A 16353-nucleotide genomic window follows, 5' to 3' on the forward strand; every position below is an offset into this window, starting at 1 on the left:
ACTGGCATTTCAAGTAGAAGCCCCAAACTACAAAGGGCCCCTTAAATACTGCTTTGCCAGAGTAACTTTGAGCACAGAGGGAAGTTATTGAAAAACCCAGAGGTTCTCAGCGGGCTTATCAGTCATTTTCACTTTGGCTAAATAGAGTGCCCCCCACCCCATCACCGCACATACTGGAAGACTTTCCAGCCTTGAATATTGCAGTTGCAATCACTGCCAGTCCAGGTTGGAGGGAAATGTGCCACGGTCAAAAGTGATTTCACTCAAATCTCCGAGACCATGAACCAAAGCATGCCCAGGAATCGGGACTAACATGCAGAAGTCTATCCACTTACGCTTAAAGATCTTTGGGATATATGTGTTAGCCACTCCATATATGCTACGTGCCTCCACAGCAGGAATAGGGGCTCCAGAGGCATCGCCTCTCTGACACCCTAACAGTCACCGCACTGGCCCCAGGCCCGGTGTGTGCTATGGCTCTGCCTCCCCGGATGGCCCCCAGGGTTTGCAGAGAGGAAGCGTTGAGGCAGACAATGTACCCCACCAGCCCATGTGCAAACTTTCCCAACAAGCTCTCACCGTCTGCCTCAATTCTAAGTCAGTAGTTACCAAACGCCACAAGGGGAGCACCCCAGGGGGACTCACGGCCCGCCACTGCGGCTCATCCTTGTTGGTCTAAATCAGACTTGGAGAACCCACCACTGAGCAAGGTGGCCAAGGTAGCTTACGGTACCGAGTCAGTCTGAGACCTTTGCTAACTTTAAACCAACTCCTTTCCCACAAGAGGTTTCCAACCTTTCAATTCACACTATGAAATCCACTTTTTGGCCAGAAGACCAGAGAGGCTGCCCTCGGACCTTCTCCACTCTCTCTGTTCCCCCAAACCCAATTCGCAGGGTCACCCCTAGCACTGCAACGGAACACCAGCTGCAACCTCCCCTCCCTGCTGTCCACGCCTCCTGTGGACCCCACAGACCATCTCCCCGGCCTCCTCTCCCCACCTTGTAGATGCAACCCAGCCCCCAGCTCAGGCAGACACTCCCTACTCAACCACAGGCCATGCCCCCCAGAAGACTAGGTAGGCTGTCTGGCCTTCTCCACTCTCTCTGTTACCTCAGTCCCAATTTCCAGGGTTTCCCCTAGTCACTGTAACAGACCATCCTCCCCTGGCCTCCCCTTCCCCCGTCTCCACACCAGCAAGCATTCCCCTTGCATATACCAGGAAAACAGGCAACACACAGCCAACGTGCTCTCTGAAAATCCAGAGAGGAAGCAGAAACCAAGGAATAGAACAGCTACCCAACAAAGACAAACCCAGAAATCAGCAGCTAGGCCTATAATCACCCCAAACCTAAATGCCTAGAAGCAAGAACACAATCAGTAACAGCCAGGGCAATATGTCTCTACCAGAGCCCAGCCATCCTACTACAGCAGCCCTGATATTCCAACACAGCTGAAGCCCAAGAGGAAGACCTTAAAACCAACTATATGAAGATGACAGAGGTCCTTAAAGAAGAAATGAAGAAATCCCCTAAAGAAATCCAGAAAAACACAAACGACTGCAAGAAATGAATAAATCCCTTAAAGCCAAGAAAAAACAAACAGTTGAAGAAAACAAATGAAACTGTTCAAAATCTGAAAATGGAAATAGAATCAATACAGAAATCACAAACTGGGGGAATCTGGAAATGAAAAACTGAGTAATGTGAACAGGAACTACAGAGACAAGTTTCACCAACAGAATCCAAGAGATGGAAGAGAGAATCTTGGACACTGAAGATACCATAGAAGAAATGGATACATCAGTCAAAGAAAATGTTAAATCTAAAAGGTTCCTGACACAAAACACCCAGGAAATCTGGATGAAAAGACCAAACCTAAAAATAATAAGAATAGAAAAAAGGAGAATTTCAGCTCAAGGCCCAAAAAATATTTTCAACAAAATCATAGAAGAAAATTTTCCTAACCTGAAGAAGGACATGCCTATAAAGGTACAATAAGCTTACAGAACACTAACACCTACAGACTGGACCAGAAAAGAAAGTCCCCTCACCACATAATAATTAAAACACTAAACATACAGAACAAAGAAAGAACATTAAAAACTGCAAAGGAAAAAGACCAAGTAACATATAAAGGCAGACCTATTAGAATTACACCTGACTACTCAATGGAGACTCTGAAAGCCAGAAGGGCCTGGACAGATGTGCTGCAGACTCTAAGAAACCAAATATGCCAGCCTAGACTACTATACCCAGCAAAACTTTCAGTCACCACAGATGGAGAAAACAAGACATTCCATGACAAAGTCAGATTTAAACAATATCTATCTACAGATCCAGCCCTACAGAAGACACTAGAAGGAAAAAAATCCAAACCCAGGAGGTTAACTACACCCATGAAAACACAGGAAATAAATAATCTCACGCCAGCAAAACCAAAAGAAAGGACACACACGGACACACACGGACACACACACACACACACACACACACACACACACACAGCAGGCAGTGTCTGAGCTGGCTGCCCTTCTACCCTGCTCTAGAACCATGGCCTAGTCACAGCACAGCGGGTCAAGACAGCCTGGTGAGTCCCTGCTTACCATCCACTATGGGTACCATGTCTGCCTCGCTGTATGCGGCTAAGGACACCACCTGGCCACTGATACGACAGAACTCTACCTTTCTCAGGAACTTGGGAACCCAGTTCTTTGGTACCATAAAAGCCAATCCCAGCCTGCAGGGGGTCAGTGCTGAGCTTATGTCTCAAAGGTGCCAGCCTCTCCCTGGTCATTCCATATTACCAGAGTGCCAGCCCCTTCAAGGTCATTCCATATTACCAGAGTGCCAGCCCCTCCCTGGCCATTCCATATTACCAGAGTGAAGGGAGTGGACTCCCCCAGAGGCTGGCTGAGCAAGCGGTGTTATCTCTAGCCTTGAGTAACAACCTATCTAAGCTATCTGCCTCCCCAAACTTCCAATGGCTTCTTCAACACTGCCACAGCAGTCCTGATGCCTCCCCTCATTTACTGGAGGCCAAAGTCCTGGCCATGGCTTCTACTAACATTCTGAGTTAGGTAACTCTCTCATTGGGAAGCTATTATACAGATCACAACTGCTTCAGTAGCACCCTCGGCCTCTACTTGGTGAAAGCCAGACCTCTAATAGTAACCACCAAGAGTATATCCAGACATTGCTAAATACCCCTGAGGACAATGAACTCACCCCAGGATGAGAACCAGTGGTTTAGGTCATGGCTGCATCCAAGCTTCAAGCCTGTCCAGCAGCACGTTAGGACCAGCTCCTGATATCCAGCTGGGTCATTAACTCTGGATCATGAGAAAATGTACCTGCCTCCACACCCTGTACATCCAGTTTTATAGCCCACCACTCCACACATTTCCCCCAGCTGCTGTTAGTCCACACAGCCAGGTCCTGCAGCCACAGACATCTGAAGACTCCCCACTTAGGGGAAGCTGCCATCAGAGAAGGTGGAGGCAGACCCTGAAGCAGACAAGCCATGCTGAGCAAAGCAGCTGCCCCAGGGATGGCTCTGCAAGGGCTAGCCTGGGCAAAGCATCTGCCCCAGGGATGGCTCTGCAAGGGCTAGCCTGGGCAAAGCAGCTGCCCCAGGAATGGCTCTGCAAGGGCTAGCCTGGGCAAAGCAGCTGCCCCAGGGATGACTCTGCACGGGCTAGCCTGGGCAAAGCAGCTGCCCCCAGGGATGGCTCTGCACGGGCTAGCCTGGGCAAAGCAGCTGCCCCAGGGATGGCTCTGCATGGGCTAGCCTGGGCAAAGAAACTCCTCTACCTCAAAGACCTGCTGCCAGGCCGGAGATTGGGGAATCCTAAGAATCCAAGTTCTCAGTGTCCCCAGCCTCTCCATCCCAGGATTTCTTCCCACCGTGGCCTTGACCACAGATGCCAAGGCTGTGCCTTCATCTCCTCAGCAGTTCCGCCATGATGATGATTCAACTCTAATATGATCATCACATCTGCATCCAGCTGCAGGACATACTGCCATGGAACCTCCCATGTTTCGTGATGTGCCCTGAGCTGGCATCTGGCTGCCTAGAACCTAGCATTCTCTGCTATGAAGGCTCCTAAGGAAGATGCCAAGAGGCAGCCAATGCCACTACCCTTCCATCACCACAGGCCATACTCTCTCAAGAGCTACAGCCACCATGCTGGGGCTGCCTCCCTCCCACCTGGAGCTCACCCCAAGCTGCCCCGGTAGGAGGTCCTACAGCTGTTCCGCTAGAGTACAGGGTTTCCTGATGCCTTGCTTTCCACTGCTGGAGGGGTCCTTGCTGCCATCTGAGGGTGAGCAAGAAGGTCTCAGGACATGTTCTCAGGGCTGCTTGCTAGGGCCACTTCTAGACCGACTAGCATGGTCTGCCAAACTGGGAAAAACAATATGAGCGTAAGGAGCTGCCAGGAGAAGACTTCAGAAAAGCCAGAGCGAAGCCAGAAAAGAGAACGGTGATGATGGAGCTGGTCAGATCACCGAGCTCCGCAAACAACTAAGTTCTGCTAAGAGCCCCGAAGATTCAGACAGAACACACTTCAGAACCAACTGACTGACAGGGAGCTGAGGCACGACAATGCCATACCAGCCTGGGCAGGACACTCTTCCTGGCTTACGGAAACCTTCACAGGCTGGTTCAAAACCCAACGTCTACACCAATTCTGAGAAAGAAAGCTGAGGATGTGCAAAAGCACTTGAGTCAGAACAAACACCCAAAATAAAAGAAGTGGGGGCACATGGCAACAGGGCTACAGCCCAGGGACAGAGTGCTGGCTGAGCATGGCCTAGGTCCCCAGCAATATAGTAATAATAATAATAATAATAATAATAATAATAATAATAATAATAATCAGCATCTACATGGAGGCTCACAGCCATCTGGAACTTCAGTTCCAGGGGCTCTAATGCCCTCTTCTGGCTCTGCAGGTACTGCATACACATAGTACACATGCATGTATCTAAGCAAAACACTTGCATATAAAATAAAAGTAATAAAGTAATTAATTAAGATTAAGAAAATCCATAACTAATTAATTAGTCCAGGCTGGTCAGAAACTTGCCATCTCACTCTCACCTCCTGAGTGCCAAGACTGCAGGCATGCACCCCCACCCCAGTTTATGGGGCTACTGGAGAGTCAATCCAGAGCCTCATGCATGCTGGGAACTCTACCAGCCGAGCTACATCCTCCACACAGCCCAGCCCTGCTGATAAGCCTGTGCTGAATCCCGCCTAAGGCATCCATCTAGGCTGAAGCCACAGTTCTTCTGTCTGCCCAGTTTCATACCATGACCTGGATCACAAGAAGACTTTCAACACAGACCCTACAAAGTATCATCCTTCAAACCCATCAAACTCCTCCCCTCCAAAAAAAAAAATGCTGGGCCCCTTCATCCAGCAGTGGAGACTGAGTCACTGGAAGTGACTGGGACACCCATCATCCACCATCAGGGTGAGACGCCAGGTTCCTGGAATTGCTTAGTCCTAACACTGGCCGGAACCACCTTCCTTCCAAGCCCCAGGTTACAGCCAATCCACTCAGCACAATGTTCCAAGTCACAATTTTTTGTCCTCTTAGGCTTTTTGGAGATGTTCTGCCTGCTAAACTCCCACAGCCACCGCTACACTGAACCCTTCGCCTAACTCTTCTGGAAACAAAGTAGGCAAATAGACACAAACTCACAATGCACAACCTTGCCTGGCAGGATAATAATTATGGTTCCAGTGTGGCTAACTACCTCTAAAAACGTAGTCTAAGCCGGGCGGTGGTGGCGCACACCTTTAATCCCAGCACTCGGGAGGCAGAGCCAGGAGGATCTCTGTGAGTTCGAGGCCAGCCTGGGCTACCAAGTGAGTTCCAGGAAAGGCGCAAAGCTAAAGCTACACAGAGAAACCCTGTCTCGAAAAACCAAAAAAAAAAATAAATAAATAAAAATAAAAATAAAAAAACGTAGTCTAATATAAAGATTTGACTATGGCATTACATCACAGTGAATACATTAAGTACCACTTACTCCACACATCTGCTTTATGCGTATACATTCACTCAGTCTTCATCTTCCTGACAGCGCTGTGTGACAAACTTCTGAACCTCCTGTGGTAGAGAAAAGTCAACAGCAAGGCTAAGAACCTCCAGGGTTCCACAACAGAACCTCAAGGCCGGGGTTCAGGGCCCAGCAGTCTGGTTCTTCAGATGACAACCCATCCACACTGGCTAGCGCAACCAGGAGGCGTCAGTCAGGGAAAGTGATTGCGATGAAAATCAACCGTGTGCTTTATTACCATGAATAGCCTTGAGCTCCGGAACACACAAAGTTGAGTTCAAGGACTTAGAACATTTGGTCGATTTAAAAAGAATTGAAATGGACATGTCCCAATCTCGACAACATCCACAGACCAGTAAGTGAAAGGGCCCTTCTAGACTGGTACTTCCTAATTAATGACACCAAGCCATTATTTGACTCTCAGAACTGGATACTGTTGCCACCATCGGGAACGCATCTCCCAACTATCCTGAGCTCCCGGTCCACGCTCAGAGCCTATGGGTCGTGGGCCACCCTCCTCACCACGTCCCTGAAAGCCACCGGGCCGGGAAAGGCAAGGTGCAAGACCTCCCGGGGAAGATTGGAATCCCTCAACGCCCAGTGAGAGCAGGAAGCGAGGCGCACGGGCCCGGGGAAGAGGGCACAGATGGGGACTCGATGCAGCCAGCGCTGCGGCGCTCCTGCAGATCCCCGGGTTTCCCGAGCCCAGCCGTGAGGCCCGCCCGCCCGGCCCGCGCTCACCTCGGAACCGGCCGCCTCCCGCTCGGCCCCGCGTTCCGTCACCGGCTCTTGCCGCGGGCCGCGAGCCACGGCCGCCCGTGTCGGGTCGCGTGGAGACGGGAGGCAGCCGCCGGCACCCGGTCTGCGGGAGCCAGACGGGAAAGCGGCGCAGGCCTCTAGCTCCGGGCAGCTGACACGGCGCGCACTGCGCATGCGGAGAGGTCGTGCCGCGCCCCCGGCTGGACAGGAGGAGTCAACGCAGGCGAGCGTCCCTGCCCTGGCTCAAAAGCGTGCCCAGAGGGAGAGCCAAAAGGCAGGCACCGAGCTCCTGGGGTAAAACTGTCAAAAACCGCGAGCATTTTGGTCTGGCATGATGGCTCATACCTGTAATCCCAGCACAACAGGAGGATCACCCACTCGTTCGAGGCTAGCCTGAACTACATAGTGAGACCACCCCCAACTATACAAAGCATTTTCATGCCCACAGGGCAATTTGGCAGTACCCATCAAGATGTAAAAACGCCCTGGACCAACAATTCCAACCAATCTTCTATGCAGTTTACCCTTCTTGAAACATTCACCGCACTGTTTCTAGTAATAAGACACTGGGAGCAGTGAAATTAATTAGGAAATAATTTGAGGATGCGTACCTGTCAGCAAAGTAATATCTTCAAGACAGGCTAATAAGGAATCAGTGTCCCTAGCAAGGGGCAAGCTCAATCACTTTTGAATAAAATGTGCTTGTGCGAAAACAGGAGAAAATGTGTAAGTGGATGCTTGTGTCCAGGCATAAATATAATATTTTTCTGGAAATAAAATTCAAGAAGCAGTTACAAAAAAAATTGGAAGTAATTGTAGCAGCAGAAATGGAGGTTCTTTATCTCATGCATAGTAGCATCTGTCACAAGGCAGCAAGTCTAAAATAGAAAAAAAGTGACTGCTGTTATTGAAAGGTTAATGAAGCCACCCTAGCTGGGCTTGGCTTGCCTTTGCCGGGCTGTAGTTCTTGGTCTGGCCACAGGATGTGAATATTTTGGTCCTGGTTGTACTTTAGCGCCACCTAGTGGACATTATTACTTATAACTTAAATATCCACAGAGATTACTGCACCTGGAGACCTATGAAGGCTTTCCTCACCAGCAATGATTTCAGTATTTGGGGGGTTAGTGTCTTCTTCTTGTTACAGACCTAGGGGGATTGGAACACGAACAATCTAGTGACAGAAGCTTCTGTCCACATTCTTCTTCCCCCACATCTAACAGAATGTGACTCTGTTCTCCATAAACACACACACACACACACACACACACACACACACACACACACACTACTGAACTCAGAATACACACACCCATTTGAGAACTGAATGGGTGACCGCAGGGCCAATGGCCAATATTACCACAGCCAAATTCCTGGAACACTGGCTTATATCTTTTTAAAAAGATAACTTCTATGATTTTATTTTTTATTTTATTTTATTTATTTATTATGTATACAGTATTCTGCCTGCATGTCTGAGGAAGGCACCAGATCTCATTATAGATGGTTGTGAGCCACCATGTGGTTGTTGGGTATTGAACTCAGGACTTCTGAAAGAGCAGCCAGTGTTCTTAACCACTGAGCCATCACTCCAGTCCCACAATTTTACTTTTTATTATATATTTGTCTGTGTGAGAACATGCATGAACATGCATGCAGAGGCCAGAAGAGGGCGTTGGATCCTCTGGAGTTATGGGGAGTTGTAAAATGCCTGATGGTGCTAGGAATTAAACTCATCTCTCCGATCCAAGGTTTTCCTTCTTAAAAGCAAGTCAACAGTAGCTATCTGCATCAGGAGACTTTGCCCTTTCTCATCTGTTTCCTTTGTATTTATGTGTATTTTAAAACATGTTTTTTTTAAATAATTTATACATTCCGGCATTAAATGAGAATTTACTGTGTTGCATGTTGTCTTAGTTACTAGTGCTGTGAAGAGACACATGACCACAGCAACTCTTAGAAAAAAAATTTTAATTGGGGTGGCTCGCTTACAGTTTCAGAAGCACAGTCCATTTTCATCATGAGGGGGAGCATGGCGGCGTGCAGGCAGATGTGGTGCTGGAGCTGAGAGTCCTTACATAGTCCTTGATAGGCAGGCAACAGGAAGTCAACTAACACACTGGGCAGTGTCCTGAATAGGAAACTGTGGTGATATTTTATTTGTGCTGAAACGTGGTGATATTTTATTTGTATGTTAATAAATAAAGTTTGCCTGGAGATCAGAGGAAATAGCAAGCCGTTTTAAGTAAACACAAAAGTCAGGCAGTAGTAGCACAAGCCCTTAATCCAATCACTCAGCAGGCAGGGTCTCTGTGTGTTCAAGGCCATACTAGGAAACAGAGTCAAGTGTGGTGACACACGCCTTTAATCCCAGTACCAACCATAGAAACCTGGAGGTCTGTACAGATGGGCAGTGACAAGGAAGTGAGGTAGCTGGGCTAAGAGCCAATGAGAGGGCAGAACAGCAAGGCAATAAAAGCCTGGGTAGACAGGAAGTTGTGGCATTTGGAAGCTACAGAGCTGGTGAGATAAGGTTGGTTGGTGGCTCTCACTATTTCCCTGATCTCTAAGGTTTTCACCACTATATTTGGCTCTGTGTTTTTTATTTAAAAGACCGCTTAGAAATTCGGCTATAGGAAACCTCAAAGCCCTCCTCCACAGTCACACACTTCCTCCAACAAGGCCATACCCACTCTACCACTACTAGCTAGCCTCCCTGGAGCTGTGAGTTGCTGTCTGGTTATCCTTTGCTTTACATCTAGTATCCACTTATGAGTGAGTACATACCATGTTTGTCTTTCTTAGTCTGGGTTACCTCACTCAGGATGATATTTTCTAGTTCCATCCATTTGCCTGCAAACCTCATGATATCATTGTTTTTCTCTGCTGAGTAGTACTCCATTGTGTATATGTACCACATTTTCTTTATCCATTCTTCAGTTGAAGGGCATCTAGGTTGTTTCCAGGCTCTGGATATTGCAAATAATGCTGGTATGAATGTAGTTGAGCATGTGTCCTTGTAGTATCATTGAGCATTCCTTGGGTATATGCCCAAGAGTGGTATAGAAGGGTCCTGAGGGAGATTGATTCCCAATTTTCTGAGAAACTGCCATACTGATTTCCAAAGTGGCTGTACAAGTTTTCATTCCCACTAACAGTGTAGGAGTGTTCCCCTTGTTCCACATCCTCTCCAACATAAGCTGTCTTCAGTGTTTTTGATCTTAGCCCTTCTGACAGGTATAAGGTGGTATCTCAGAGTCGTTTTGATTTGCATTTCCCTGATGACTAAGGATGTTGTGCAATTCCTTAAATATCTTTCAGCCATTTGAGCTTCTTCTGTTGAGAATTCTCTATTTAGCTCTATAGCCCATTTTTTTAATTGCCAATGCGTTCAAGACTACTTCCTACTTTCTCTTCTATCAGGTTCAGAGTAACTGGATTCATGTTGAGGTCTTTGATCCACTTGGACTTAAGTTTTGTGCATGGTGACAGATATGGATCTATTTGCAATCTTCTACATGTTGACATCCAGTTATGCCAGCACCATTTGTTGAATATGCTTTCTTTTTTCCATTGTATAGTTTTGGCTTCTTTATCAAAAATTAGGTGTTCATACATGTGTGGATTAATGTCAGGGTCTTCAGTTCAATTCCATTGGTCCACATGTTGGTTTTTATGCCAGCACCAAGCTGTTTTTATTACTGTAGCTCTGTAGTAGAGCTTGAAGTCAGGGATCGTGATGCCTCCAGAGGTTGTTGTATTGTACAGGATTCTTTTGGCTATCCTGGGTTTTTTGTTTTTCCATATGAAGTTGAGTATTGGTCTTTCCAGGTCTGTGAAGAATTGTGTTGGGATTTTGATGAGATTACATTGAATCTGTAGATTGCTTTTGGTAAGATTGGCATTTTTACTATGTTAATCCTACCTATCCATGAGCATGGGATATCTTTCCATTTTCTGGTATCTTCTTCAATTTCTTTCTTCAGGGACTTAAAGTTCTTGTCATACAGGTCTTTCACTTGCTTAGATAGAGTTACCCCAAGGTATTTTATATTATTTGTGGCTATTGTAAAGAGTGATGTTTCTCTGATTTCTTTCTCAGCCCATTTATCATTTGTATATAGGAGGGCTTCTGATTTTTTTTTTTAGTTAATCTTGTATTCTGCCACATTACTGAATGTGTTTATCAGCTGTAGGAGTTCCTTGGTCGAATTTTGGGGGTCACTTATATATACTATCATGTAATCTGCAAATAGTGAAAGTTTGACTTCTTCCTTTCCAATTTATATCCCCTGGATCTCCTTTTGTTGTCTTATTGCTCTAGCTAGAACTTCAAGTACTATAATGAATAAACATGGGAGAGCAGACAGCCTTGTCTTGTTCCTGATTTTAGTGGAATCACTTTGAGTTTCTCTCCATTTAATTTGATGTTAGCTTGCTGTAAATTGCTTTTATTATGTTTAGGTATATTCCCTATATTCCTGATCTCTCCAAGACCTTTATCATGAAGGGGTGTTGGATTTTGTCAAAGGTCTTTTCAGCATCTAATGAAATGATCATGTGGGTTTTTTCTTTCAGTTTGTTTATATGGTGTATTACATTGATAGACTTTCATATGTTGAACCAACTTTGCATCTCTGGGATGAAGCCTACTTGATCATGGTGGCTAGTTGTTTTGATGTGTTCTTGGAGTCTGTTTGCCAATATTTTATCAGTATTTTTGCATCAATGTTCATGAGGGAAATTGGTCTGTAATTTTCTTTGTTGCATCTTTGTTTGTCTTGGGAATCAGAGTAACTGCAGCCTCATAGAAGGAGTTTGGTAATGTTCCTTCTGTTTCTATTGTGTGGAACAATTTAAAGAGTATTGGTATTAATTCTTCTTTGAAGATCTGGTAGAATTCTGCATTGAAACCATCTGGTCCTGGGCTTTTTTGTTGTTGTTGTTGAGAGACTTTTAATGATTGTTTCCATTTTCTTAGGAGTTATTGGTCTATTTAAATAGTTTATCTGGTCTTGATTTAACTTAGGCATGTGGTATCTATCCAGAAAATTGTCCATTTCTTTTAGACTTTCCAATTTTGTGGAGTACAGGTTTTTGAAGTATGACCTAATGATTCTCTGGATTTCCTCATTGTCAGTTGTTATGTCTCCCTTTTCATTACTGATTTTGCTAATTTGGATGCTCTCTCTCTGCCTTTTGGTTAGTTTGGATAAGCGCTTGTCTATATTGTTAGTTTTCTCAAAGAACCAAATCTGTTTCATTGATTCTTTGTGTTGTTCTATGTTTCTATTTTATTGATTTCAGGTCTCAATTTGATTATTTCCTGGCATCTATTCCTCCTGGGTGACTTTGCTTCTTCTTGTTCTAGAGCTTTCAGGTGTGCTGTTAAGTCACTAGTGTGGGATTTCTCCAACTTCTTTATGTGGACATTTAGTGCTATGAGTTTTCCTCTTAGCAATGCTTTAATAGTGTCCCATAAGTTTGGGTATGTAGTATTTTCGTTTTCATTGATCTCTAGGAAGTCTTTAATTTCTTTCTTTATTACTTCTTTAAGCCACTGCTGATTCAGTTGAGCATTATTCAGTTTCCATGAGATTGTAGGCTTTCTGTAATTTTTGTTGTTGTTGAAATCTAACTTTAAACCATGGTGGTCTGATAGAAGACAGAAAGTTATTCCAATTTTTTTGCATCTGTTGAGATTTGCTTTGTGACTGAGTATGTGGTCGATTTTAGAGAAGGTTCCATGGGGTGCGGAGAAGAAGGTATATTCTTTTTTGTTAGGATGGAATTAAGTCCATTTGAATCATAACATCAGTTAATCCCCTTATTTCTCTGTTAAGTTTCGATTTGGCAGATCTGTCGAGTGGTGAGAGTGGGGTGTTGAAGTCTCCCACTATTAATGGACCACAGCAACTCTTAGGAAGGAAAACATTTAATTCAGGTGTTGGCTTACAGTTTCAGAAGTTTAATCCATTATTATCGATTATCAGCTGGTGCAGAGCATGTCAGCATGCAAGCAGACATGGTGCTGGCTACATCTTGATAGGTAGGCAACAAGAAGTGGACTCAGACACTGGGGCTATCCTGAGCATAGGAAACATCAAAGCCCGCCCCCACAGTGACACACTTCCTCCAGCAAGGCCATACCTACTACAACAAAACCACACCTCCTAATAGTGACACTCTCTATGAGCTTATGGAGGTCAATTACATTCAAACTGCCACAGAGGGAGAATGGGGAAAAGGCAATATTTGATAATTAAGGCTGAGAACTTTCCAGAACTGATGAAGGAAGCCACAGACACAAGAATCACAGTGTATATTAAATAAGATAAGATAAATCATTATCTTGATACACAACAATGACATTATATGTTATAAATGATAAGGATTGTCTTTTAAGATTACCCTGAGAATGTAAGTGTGGGAGATCTGGCCCCACCCCTCATCTGTGGTGTGGGTGAGGGAGAGATGCTTTCCACCCCCCACCCCACCCCCGGCCCCTCACCACCTGTGGCAGGTGAGAGAGCTGGCTTTGAGGTCATAAGAGTAGGATAGCTGTCCCTGCCCCTCATCAGCTGCAGCACTCAGGAGAGTGGTCCCTGTACCTTGCCTGGGCAACACAGTAGAGATGGCCCTGATAGCCCAGGTGTGGGAGAGCCATCCCTGAGGGCACGAAAGCAGGAGAACTGGCCCCGCTCCTTGCTCATTGCTGCAAGGGTTTGAACTCACCAGGGCAGTGCTGGAGGGTTCACCGTGGTGGTGAGGACAAGGGAGAGCTGGTTGGCTAACCAACCCTGCAACTACCCAGGCCCAGAAGCAGGATTATGAGTTGGCCCACCCCAATACCCACCCCATCTATGATCTGCTGGAGCACGTGAAGGGGCTGGTCCTGCAGACCCAAAGCTGCAGGATCTCCACAACACAGGGCAACAGTAGAATATCCGAGAAGAGCTCCAGTGAGGGCCCAGCATCAATAGTGTAGCAGAAACCAAGGCCTCAAACCACACACCAGGGAACACCTGCAAGTAAAGATACATGGAGAAAAGGGTATATTGTGTGACTCACTGTGTCACACTACAGCTTCCATGATGAGATTGATTTTTTTTTTCTCTTAAATTTTGTTTTATTTTATTTTGGGGGGGAGGTTGCAAGGGCAGATACAAAGGGATGGCAAAATGAATGGGATAAGGATGCATGATATGAAAAACACAAAGAATAAATAAAAAGAAAATTTACAAGAACAGACCTGCATTAGGATTCCAACTCAAAAAAAAAAAAAAACTAAAAAAGGAAGTGTCAAATAACAAAATTAATCAATAAGAAGAAAATAATATTAAAAAAGAATATCTTTTAAAGGCATGGAAAAACTGGGGTAGGGTGACAGGTCATCTTGGAAGGAGCCTGCTATGGGATAGTACATTGGCTTAATAAAATGCTGACTGGTCAATAGCTAGGCAGGAAATATAGGTGGGACAAGCAGACTAGGAAAATGCTGGAAAGAGGAAGGGCAGAGTCACCAGCCAGACACAGAGGAAGCAAAATGACAAGGCAGAACTGAGAAAAGGTACCAAGCCATATGGCTAAACATAGATAAAACTTATGGGTTAATTTAAATATAAGAACTAGTCAGTAATAAGCCTGAGCTAATGACCTAGCAGTTATAATTAATATAAGCCTCTAAATGATTATTTTATAAATGGCTGTAGGACCACGGGGCCAGGTGAGACCAAAGAAACCTTCTGACTACAGGAGCCACAGGAACATCAGAAATCAGAAGGTAACTACCGACCCCAGAATTCTATAACCAGTAAAGTTATATTTCTAAAAGGGAGCAAAATAGACATCCTCAGAGAAGCAAAGATTGAAAGTTTGTCACTAGCAGACTCCCCTCCCAACCCACCCCCAGGAGCTGTACTCCAGACAGATGACACATGACTCCAGATGGAAGCCTCAGATGAACAGGATGCGTATGTGATTACCTGAAGCAAACATCACCTGTGTAAAACAAGACTTTGCAGGGTCAAAAGTGAAAGGCAAGAATGAAAATAGACCACACAAATAGCCAGGGCTCACCAGGGAGAAGAGGTCTTCAAGGGCTCTCCTAGGGCTAGCGGGAAAGTCAAGGCCCAAGTTTCTATTAACGAGTTGTTTGTAGGTGTTATAAAGTCTAGGATAACAGCCAGAAGGCAAATAGAGCATATAAATTACAAATGAGTAAAAGATGAAGGAGGGTGTGATGGTTTGAAAGAAAATTGCCCCCAAAGGGAGTGGTGCTATTAGAAGTTGTGGCCTTCTTGGAGGAAGTGTGTCACTGTGGAGGCAGGTTTTGAGGTCTTTTTCTCAAGCTTCCCTCACTGTGACAGTCAGTTGACTTCCTGTTGCCTCTGAGTCAAGATGCAGCGCTCTCAGCTCCAGCACCACATCTGCCTGCAGGCCACCATGCTCCCCATCATGATGATAATGGACTGAACCTCTGAAACTGTAAGTGAGCCACCCCAATTATATGTTTTCCTTTATAAGAGTTGCTGTGGTTATGGTCTCTTCACAGCAATAAAAATCCTAAGATAGGAAGAAATCCAGAAAAATCTATAAGAAAAGGGAGAACAATAAACCAGTGACAAGAAAAACCACAAAATGGACAATTTACAGACCAATCAAGAAAGTAGCAGAAGGCAATACACAAATGAATATACAAATAGTACACATGAGATTCCTTTTTATGATTTTAGTGTGTGTGTGTGTGTGTGTGTGTGTGTGTGTGTGTGTGTGTGTGTGTGTTTCCCACAAGGCCAGAAGCAGGAATCAGATCCCTGGAACTGGAGTTACAGACAGTTATAAGCCGCCCAACTGGGAACACTGGGAACTCAACCCAGGTCCTCTGAAGAACAGCAAGTGCTCTTACCCACTGACCCATCTCTCCGAACCCCCACATTCAGATTGTGAACCAAACAAACCAGCCTTGGGTCCTGAGGATAGCCTAGGCTATGCTGAGTTCACTGACATACTCATACTGTACTGCCCAGGCTGATCTCAGACTCATAGGTAATCCTCCTGCCTCAGCTGCTCTCACTGCTGTGACTATAGGCACTGTATGCGCAGGTCAGCACAGGAATGAAACATTCATTTGGGATCTTTACCAAAGCACCCCTCAAGCTGGAGCAGTTGGGCCCCTTCATAGCCTTTCTTAGCCCAGAAAGACCAATTTCTGCCTAGTCCGCAGACAGTGTTGGTTCTGAAATCCAGCCTCTAATCCTTCCCCACTCCCCAGCCATTGCTAGGCAACAGCTTTGGGAACAACAGTGAAGGCACCTCCTTCCTAGGCAAGAGGAGGTGGGTCCCAGAACTTGAGGGGGCATTTCAGCTCCATTGAGGAGACCCTCCTAACTCCCACCATGGGGTTCTGCTCACAGGCCAAGCTGAGGCCTGTCCTGAGCTCCTAAGACCTGAACAAACAGAATTCATTCCATGCACCTTGGAATGTTATCACTTTGTGTGTGTGTGCTGTGTATGTGTGTGC

General features: G+C 45.6%; 1 protein-coding gene across 1 annotated transcript in view; it reads right to left on the reverse strand.

The window, feature by feature from the left end:
* Ext2 (exostosin glycosyltransferase 2) overlaps positions 1–6989 on the reverse strand; it is a 153480-nt gene extending 146491 nt beyond the window's left edge. The window contains 1 exon segment of the mRNA XM_028878997.1: positions 6813–6989. The gene's annotated coding sequence lies outside the window, so the exon portion shown is untranslated.
* Positions 6990–16353: the final 9364 nt, after the last annotated feature.

This window comes from Peromyscus leucopus, chromosome 4 (genome assembly GCF_004664715.2).
Source record: "Peromyscus leucopus breed LL Stock chromosome 4, UCI_PerLeu_2.1, whole genome shotgun sequence".
Classification (NCBI taxonomy): domain Eukaryota; kingdom Metazoa; phylum Chordata; class Mammalia; order Rodentia; family Cricetidae; genus Peromyscus; species Peromyscus leucopus.